This window comes from Monodelphis domestica, chromosome 3 (assembly GCF_027887165.1).
Source record: "Monodelphis domestica isolate mMonDom1 chromosome 3, mMonDom1.pri, whole genome shotgun sequence".
Classification (NCBI taxonomy): Eukaryota; Metazoa; Chordata; class Mammalia; order Didelphimorphia; family Didelphidae; genus Monodelphis; species Monodelphis domestica.
This window is the reverse complement of record NC_077229.1, coordinates 84,174,931-84,183,464: the sequence shown is the minus strand read 5'-3', so window position 1 is coordinate 84,183,464 and position 8,534 is coordinate 84,174,931.

The window sequence follows — 8,534 nt, the reverse complement described above, 5'->3', positions numbered from 1 at the left end:
TTTTTTAACCTTAGCTGAAGCATAATAGATTCTGTTTTCGCCTCTTCTTTTTAGTGTATGTGTGTATCTGTTTCAAATGTGCTCATTGTAAACAACATGTTGGATTCTGGTTTTTAATCCATTCTGCTATCTGCTTCTGTTTTATAGATGAATTCATCTCATTCCCATTCACTTATGATTACTATGTATTTCCCTCTTTCTTATTTTTTCCACTTATTCTTCTCTCACCATCTCCTTCCTCAAAAGTCTGTTTTGCTTCTGATTGCTTCCTCCCTTAATCCATCATCTATCTCTTCATCAGCTCCTCTTGCCTCCTGTTCTCTTATTCCCTTCTCCTCCTACTTTCCTGTAGAGTAAGATAGATTTCTATTCCTAAATGAGTGTTATTCCTTCTTTGAGACAATTCTGATAAGAATAAGGTTCAAGCTTTGCCCAACATGCCCTGACCCCCACATCTTCCCCTCCATTGTAAAAGTTTTTTCTTGTACCTCTTTCATGTGAGACAAGTTCCTGTTTTCCCTCTCCCTTCCCTCTTCTTCCAGTGCATTCCTTTCTCACCCCTTAATTTTATTTAGTAAACTCACACTCATGCCTTCTGTCCTTGTATATGCCTTCTCACTGCCCTAATCATGATAAAGTTTTTAGGAATTACATCTGTCATCTTTCCACATGGGAATAAAACATATAAAACTTGTTGATTCCCTTTTGATTTCTCTTTTTCATGTTTGCCTTTTTACACTGGTCTTTTGATCAAGAATGCTTGAAAGTCCTCTATTTCATTAAACATCTATTCTCCCCACCCTGAAGGATTATACTCAATTTTGCTAGATATATTATCCAGCATTGGAAGGAACCTCAAAGGCCATCTTGTCTAATATTGGTCAAGACTTTTTTTTTTATAATATCATTGGTAAGTGATTACCCAGCCTCTGCTTGAAAACGTCCAGTGAAAAGGAGGTAAATTATTTCTTCTAAGGCAATTCCACTATATTTCTGGATAGTTCTATTTACTGGGAAGAAAGATAGTGATATGTGGTGGACAGAAGATTGGCCTTTAGAACCCGGATTACACATGTGGGTTCAATTCTTGTCTCTCATACATACTAGCTGTGTGACCACTGACAAGTCATTTAACCTCTCAGTGCCCAATGCAACATCTTTTTCGATTTTATCTTATTCTTCTGAATTTAACAAACACAAAATAAATGAGCATTTTGATAATACACAGTAAAACAGAAGAGGATGAAACTGTCTCTATTACAAATGACTTCAAAATATGTAATATATGTAGCCTTTACATTCAAAGCTGTCCTATTTTTCTGTGTTTCCTTCTGTCCTGCCTTCTGTTATTTTCTCTACTTTAAAAAATATATATAGGGTGGGGGGCATGTAGGTAGCTCAGTGGATAGAGACAGGCCTGGGTTCAATCTGGCCTTAGACACCATCAAGCCAAGCAAATGACTGTATTGATTGTGTCCAAAAATGTATGTCTCATCCTGTACATTCAGTCTCTCTCTCAGCTCTGTCAGGAGGTGGATAGCTTACTGTGGGACCTTTCTTTACAATGCTATTGTTAGGGTATAAATGGTTCTCCTGGTTCTGTTGCCTTCACTCTGGATCAGCTTGAGTCTCTAAACATTTTCTGAATACCGCCTACTTGTTGTTTCTAAAGGCACATTAACATTCCATTCCATTCTTATACCACAACTTGGGTGGCCAGTCCCCAAGAACTCATTTTATTATTTTTTAAATTAATTAATTTTTTTAAACCCTTACCTTCCATCTTGGAGTCAATACTGCGTATTGGTTCCAAGGCAGAAGAGCGGTAAGGGTTAGGCAATGGGGGTTAAGTGACTTGCCCAGGGTCACACAGCTGGGAAGTGTCTGAGGCCAGATTTGAACTCACTTTATTTTGAGGTTTTTTGCTGCCCCCCAATAAGTACTGTTATGGAATTTGTTGCTGACCTCTTTGGTTATGTAGCCAATAGGAGGGACCCTAGATCAAAGTAGGAAGTCGAATGACCTTTCTTGCATCATTTCAAATTGTTTTCCTGAAAAGCACAAACAATTCTCAGCTCTGCTAACATGGCACATTAATATGCTTGCCTTCCTACACCCCCTCCAACATTCATATTTTCACCTTTTAGAATCTTTGCCAATTTGACAGGCATGAAATGAAAGCTGGATTGTTTTAATTCATTTAGCATTAGTAATTGTGAATCTTTTTTATATTTTTTGATCGTTTGCATTTTTTCTTCTGAAAACTTGAGGCATTTTAGTGGAAGAAAAAGCATGCTGGCTTTGGAATCAGACAACTTGGGTTCAGATCTCAGCTCCATTTAGCTGACTTTGGGCAAAGCATTTTATTCATGCTTCAAGGCTCGCAAAGCACTTTAGAATTATTATCCAATTTGATCCTCACAATACAATAATCCTGTGGGGTATCTGCTATCATTATTCCTATTTTACAGATGAGAAAACTGAGGCTTGGAGAGGTTGTGACATGCCTGGGGGCACACAGCTAGTAAGTCAGAGGTCATTTAACACAAGTCTCCCTGACTTTAGGCTCAGTTGTCTATACACTGTACCACCTAGCTGCCTATAGTTAACACAATATTTAATAGCTGTAGTTCACCACATCTGTATGAGGGAAGAGTATTTCATCATCTGGTCTCTAGAACCAAAATGAGTCAGTATTCATGAATGAGTCTGAGTTCAGCTACCATTTAGTGTTGCCTTTATTTATGCTATTGTGGCCAATTGTGTATATTGTTCTACATCAGGTCATAAAAGCCTGGTCACAGTGTTAGAGCAGAAAAAAGTACTTGTGGTCACTTACAGACCATATAGCACAGGCCAGGAGAGCAGGGATCACACCTCTCCTTAGATGGAGAACAGAAACAAAAACTCAAGAATGTCAAAGGAACTAATGAGAAACAAAAACATAAAGGAAGTAGGTCTGGCAGTATTTAATCTTAAAACTGTATTTTAAGGGAGTAATTATCAAAATTATCTGGCTCTGGCTAAGAAATAGAATGACGGATCAGATGAATGTAGACACACAATTCACAGTAGTAAGTGATTATAATAACCCTGTGTTTGATAAATATAAAGATGTAATCTTTTGATTAAGAATTCACTAATTGGTAAAAATTGTTGAAAACACTGAAAAGCTTTAGGTATAAACTATTATCTTGCACTGTTTACTAAGATAAAGTAAAAATCGGTATGTGACAGACATAAAGGGAACATCATAAATTAAGAGAACATGGAACATATTGCTTCTCAGATTTATGGATAAGAGAAATTTTGAATTAATGAGAACACTATGAGATGTAAAATGGATAATTTATTTTTTAAAATTAATTTATTTTTAAATATTGTTCCATGGTTACATAATTCATGTTCTCTCCCTCCCCTCTTCCCACCCCCCTCCCGGAGTTGACAAGTATAAACTGGATTATACATGTGTTATCACTCAATACCTATTTACATATTATTCATTTTTCTAAGAGTCATCTTTCAGAAACCTACACCCCAAATCCTATACCCAGATAAACAAGTGATCAATTATGTTTTCTTCTGCATTTCTACTCAAACACTTCTTTTACTATACGTGGACAGGGTTCTTTCCCATAAGTCCCTTGAGATTGTCCTGGATCATTGCATTGCTACTAGTAGCAAAGTCGATTACATTTCATTAGTCCACAATGTTTCAGTTACTGTGTACAATGTTTTCCTGGTTCTGCTCATTTCAGTCTGCATCAGTTCGAGGTCTTTCCAGTATAGAAATCCAGCAGTTCATCGTTCCTTATAGCACAATAGTATCACAATCACGTACTCAATTTGTTCAGCCATTCTCCAATCGAGGGACATTCTCTTAATTTCCAGTTTTTTTGCCAACTCAGCCACAGATGGTAAAGAAGGTCGGACAACTGCTGAGAAAGAGAGTACGGGGTCCCTTTGTTGGCTCCAGGTGCAAGACTCTCATCACATTACCCCTACATAGAACCAAGCCATAGTCCTGGGGCACAGTTGCAGAGTGAGCATATATCTGCCCTCGTAGCCAGAGGGGAGCAGACTGGGAGCACAAGTATAGATAACAAACATTATCAAACAGAAAGCCTCGGGGGCAGATGTGTCAGCTGCTGCCTTAGGAACTTTCACCTCAGTTTGCAGAAGGAGAATGGAGAGGGATGGGGTGGCTGGTCTGAGAGATGGTGGTGGCTCCCTGAGGGCATCAGAAAGGTCCCAAGCAATAGACCAGGTATAGTTCTAGGCTACAGCTATGGAAGAACAATCTATTTAAAAACATTTCTTGTAACAATTTGTTAATTCCCTTTCCAATCCTTTCTTCTGTAGCTCATTTGTTTTATTAAATTTTTTATTTTAGAACTCATTTTAGTTATAATTTTTAAAAACGTACTTTAAAAAGAATCATTGCTTCATTTCTTTCTGGAATTCTATTTGAATTTGTGACTAAGCTTTATTTTCCTTTGAGGTTTTACTTGTAGATGTGTTGCTGTCATTCTCTTCTTCCACGGTTGTGTCAACAGAATACTTTTTTATAATGGGATTCTTTTGTTTGTTGATTTTAGGGTCAGACAGTGTGCATTTCCAGAGAATGCTGGGCTGCACCTAACATCAAGTCTGAAGGGGTATTGAGTGTTGTGTTCTAGAACCTCAGGGAAAGCTTAAGCTGGGGACTTTGCAAGCTTTTAATGCTCTCAAATGGGTCTGATCCAGGCACAAAGTATGAGCACTGCCCTTCTGGACTAAGTTCTGGCAAGTTCCTGAGTTGGGCTTGGATCCAAATAATAGGTCAGTGGGCTTTCCCCAATTGGAATTTCAATAGCTGCTAAACTCTGCTTTTATTAGACAGCTAGGAAACTGTTGACCAAACTGTAGGGTTTCCTTTTGGTCTGAGATTCTTGCCTGGCTTTTTCTCTGTGGGTTTCAGACTGTATGGGAAGCTGGACCAGTACCCCCTGATCCTTAACCACAGAGCTGCTGCCTGCTTCTGAACTTGTTCTTTGCATAGTACCCAGATTAGTGGTCAGAACTGTTCCATACCCTGGAATGCCACCCCCAGGTGGTTTCCTTTTCAATCTTCCCTAGACCTATGACCAGAAACCAGGTAGTAGTTAAAAGAGCTGCCAATTGGCACTTGTAATCATACATCCTACAAAATTCCTACCCCTGGCTATGCTAGGTCTTAGATCTTGCCCTGTTGCATGACCTGTCCCTTTTCTGCAGTGTGCTTTTGTCTATACTCCATTTCCAGGTCTGTAGACCAGTCTCCTTATGCCAACATGGGCTAAGAAAAATGATGTTATTGGATTTCCATATCTGGATTCAGTCTTGTGTTTTCTAGCTCTTTATTTGGGGTGGGGAAAGAATCTTGTATATACTTCCTGCTTCTTTACCATCTTGGACCCACTCTATACTTGGGTACATGTTGCATTATCTGACTCCCAATTCAACCCCAGCAGCAAGCTCCTGGTGGGTAGGGTAAGTTTCACAACCATGCACTATCACCAGGAAAATATCTATGTTGGGGGAAAAAATGGGCGGGGGGGATGCTCTTGTTGTGCCCCAAATCAGTATGAAAGCACTGTACAACTTTTCAGAAGCAATCCAGTCTTTTCATCCAATTAAAATTTGGGACCAATTCATTGTCCATCTGTCTCAGAACTATCTTTTATGCACTAACAAAAGGATTAACAATCCAAAAGTATATACTACTCTGGACCATAGGCATTTTGGCATTAACAAGGTCATTGAACATTAATGTCTTCAAGGCTGTACTTCATTTGAGGCAAATTGTTTTTGTTAATCACACAGAAAATGAAAATCTCACATGCTTCATTTTTCAGGCAACTGTGTACTGCAAAGATGTGATTTACTATAGAAAATCATTTGCAAAAGCCTGTCTGCTTTCTAAAAATTTATTTTTATAGATTATCATAAAAATTTTACAGTAGAAGAAAGTCAGCTTAATGGTTAAGAGCTTCTGAATTTGGCATCTCAATATATTTATCTTATTTGGATATTAATATTATGTACAGTTTTCCCCATTTTTCTTCCTTTATCTTGTAAATGATACCCTTAGTGCTTTCAGGATTATATTGCTTCAGCATAGATTTCATTGGTGTATACTAGATCTAATCAGCTATTTATCATGATTTCATCTCCATGCTATTTCAATACTTGTTCCCAGTTCCCCCCTCAAAAACAGCATTGTTTTTGTTTTACTTTTTCTTTTTCTGTTGTCACCTCCTTCAAATCTCTAAGATATATATATACACATTTTTTTCCTTTCACAATATTAATTTTTCTCTTTTCACTATCACTCAAACGTATTTTAAAATGATCTACCAATTTATACTTCCTTTTAAGTTTTTTAAAATATGGCATACTCCTTTGAGTCACATTCTAGTCATGATTTCCATTTTCTAAGGCCCAATGAGATCTATGAAATTAAATTTACTTCATGATGGGATCTCTAGTTCACTCTATAATCCATAATTATACATTTACATATTGCCAAATAGGGCCATTGGTCTCATTACTGATTTGACACATGTAGGAAGGCAGTTTTCTTCCTCTTTACATTTTTAGTTTAAAGCTATCTTGATGAGATTCACAAGACCCTGGTCAAAAATATTTTCTATTAATCAGTTGGGTGCACTCCCATCCCTAGACTATCTTTCTGTATTTTAAGCCATGATCAAGACATTCAAATTCCATTCTCAGATTCCATCTTCTTAGTTAGCTGTCTGCAATTAAAAAATTAAAACTCACACTTTATTCCTAGCTGTTTCTTCTTGATGGATTCCTTGAAGCTTTCATAATGATTTTGCTTGAGGGTATAAACTCAGGGACTCAGAAGAGGAACATGAAGACCTCTTTCTTCTCTTGTTTTCATAGGTAACATCATAGAGGGAATGATAGACCTTGTCTGGCAGTATCTTTTGATAAAACTGGCTTGGTGCAGTTTGTCCCATGTGATCCAGAAGGCTCTATTGACCCTTCACCAGCACAATGTGCCTCTTGTTTAAGACAGCTTTCTTGTGCTCTTTAAATTTTGTCTGGTATTGAAGACATATTTCTATGCCATTAAACACCCTATCACTCCACCTGGGACAATGACAGTGGAGTCCATGGTTCTGGAAATAAAAAGTTGCTTTTTCATAAAACAACTCCTAGTCTTATTTATTAGTTCAATGGTTCTTACTTTTAATTTTATTAATTTCACCCTTAATTTTTTAGGATTTCCAGTTTAGTCTTTAAATGAGGATTTTAAATCTGCTCTCAAGTCATATTCTTCTACTCTGCAACTTTCTGATGATTGGCATTCCTTTGGTTTCTTCGTGGAAGTATTTCTTCCATTCTTTCAAGGAAGATTTCATTATCCCTGAAACCTGAAGAGGGGCAATACTTTCTTCCAGCCTTTTCATCTTCTTAGGACATAGGAGAACAATTTGTATTTTGTGCAAACATATATTGTTATTTTGTACTAGAGTATAATCCCAAACACTGTGTACTTTCTTCAGGTCAATGAAAATAATTTCCCTTGCCTTCTATGCTGGCTTGAAGCAAGGTCTTCAAGTACTTTGTCACGTTTTGTTTGCAGTCCTTAAAGCTCTAATGGTAAATAGCTGCCATTCCTATTTCTTCTACTATAAGAGTTCCTAAATGAAGCTGTTTATTATGGTAGGTTCACAAAATATGAAAATCTTAGGTGCCCTTCACTGGAAGATTGCATTTTTTGGTCAAGAACTATGAACTGCTCTAGACAGTACCCCGGGTGAAGTTCTCAAATAGGAATTCCTTTATTAGATTACTGATATGCCCCCGAGTTGATGTCTCATCTTCCTGTTGAAGCTCAGATCTCTTTGTGGTCACTTTGTCTTCTAACTTTATTCTGCCACCTAACCATCACCTTAATGTTCCTCTTTCAGGTCCCTCTGATATCCTCTTTGATGCTTCTCTTCCAACTGGTCATTTTTATCACCCAGTCTTGATTTGGAGAAACTCAAAAGTTCCAGTTTACACTTTTAAATTGCAGAGCAAATGACACAATCAAGGGAACCCAGGGACCCAAATGTTTTTTATATATTCCTAACTCTGAAATTAATCCATCTCTCCTCTCCTTCCCCTTGCCTCCCCCACTACTCTGCTCCAACAGTCTCCTCTTCCACAGTTGGGTTTCTATTATCATTTCAGCTACTTCTGTGGGAGAAGGTATTGTTAAAGGCCCTTCTTCTAATACTTCTGGCCCTTGGTCTGTTTTTCCTACCATGCTTAAAAGTAAAAGTCCTGAGAAACAGGAACAAGATTTATAGTAGGCCTAGGCACCCAGGTCAGTGAACACCCTAGAAAAGCTCCAGAGCAGCAAGTTTCTTGTCTCTAAGAGCAAAGCAGAGACAATGGGGAGAACCCAGGCCACAGTTTCACTCCCTGTCCTTGTTCTTGATCCCAGACTGTCCTTGAGCTGAGGCCCCAGACAGAAGGAAAGAGTCACAACAGGG